The sequence below is a fragment of the Triticum aestivum genome, chromosome 7D, assembly GCF_018294505.1.
Source record: "Triticum aestivum cultivar Chinese Spring chromosome 7D, IWGSC CS RefSeq v2.1, whole genome shotgun sequence".
In the NCBI taxonomy this organism is placed as follows: domain Eukaryota; kingdom Viridiplantae; phylum Streptophyta; class Magnoliopsida; order Poales; family Poaceae; genus Triticum; species Triticum aestivum.
In genome coordinates this window covers 28412926-28414270 of record NC_057814.1, presented here as the reverse complement: position 1 = coordinate 28414270, position 1345 = coordinate 28412926, and positions in this window count along the sequence as shown.

Below are 1345 nucleotides of genomic sequence, written 5' to 3'. Positions count from 1 at the left end.
ATAAATGAAGTCAGAAAGGGTTGAAAATTGATGATGTGGCTTTGAATAGTGCATTTTGAACACAGAAAAACTATGGAGTTCAAGTAAGTTCAAAAAAATGAAATCCCTTTGTAACAGACGAGTTTCCGTATGAAACCCTGATACTTCGAAAGAGATTGTCCGTTTTGTACACGAAGTGCATCCAGTTTTTGTCGTAATCCTCTTTACTTTCTTGCACATGCTATGTGGGTGAAATAATGATACCATGCCACGTTTTAACCTTTTCAGAGTTCATTTGAAATGCTTTTCAATTTCAGGGTCTTATAGCTCAAAATAATCAGTAAAGGCATGAAAAATAACAAATGAAGTCAGAAAGGGTTGAAAATTGATGATGTGGCTTTGAATGGTGCATTTTGAACACACAAAAACTATGGAGTTCAAGTAAGTTCAAAAAAATGAAATCCCTTTGTAACAGACGAGTTTCCGTATGAAACCCTGATACTTCGAAAGAGATTGTCCGTTTTGTACACGAAGTGCATCCAGTTTTTGCCGTAACCCTCTCTACTTTCTAGCACATGCTATGTCGGTCAAATGATGATACCATGCCAACTTTCAACCTTTTCAGAGTTCATTTGAAATGATTTTCAATTTCAGGGTCTTATAGCTCAAAATAATCAGTAAATGCATGAAAAATGGTGCATGAAAAATAACAAATAAAATAAATAAGTAACTAGAAACAAAATAATATAAACTTCAATAAAATATATAAGTAGACACAAACTAAAATTATCAAAGTATTTTCTGTTCAAAACATTATAAGCAACCTCTAGTATTGTTGAAACTAAAATTATATAAAATTGATGCAACTAAAATTATCGAAGTATTTTCTGTTCAAAATCATTAAAAGCAAAAAGAAATTTCATAAAGAACTTTTTTTGTTAGAAACTTTAATAGCAAAAAATTATCATAAAGTAAAATAAATAAGTAATTCGAAACAAAATAAAATAAAATAAATAAGTTTTTTTGTTGTAAGTAGAAACAAAACAAAATAAACAAAGTAAAAAAGAAAACAAGAAAACAGGCAAAAAAAATGCCACCTACTGGGCCACCACGGCCTGAATACGACTAGAAACCCAACGATGGGCCAGGATTCAGGCCAGCAGAAGGCCCAGTAGGCCCATCAGGCATAGTAGTGACAATTAGGCCCGTAAGCCTGCAGTGGAGAGGAGCTCGAGAGGGGTGCGGCAGTGGGGCTTATAAACCACTGCGCGCCCCTCTCAACTAGCGAGGTGGGACTAAACTTTCGACGCGGGCGCAGCAGCACGGGGCCTTTGGTCCCGGTTGGTGGCACCAACCACCAACCGGT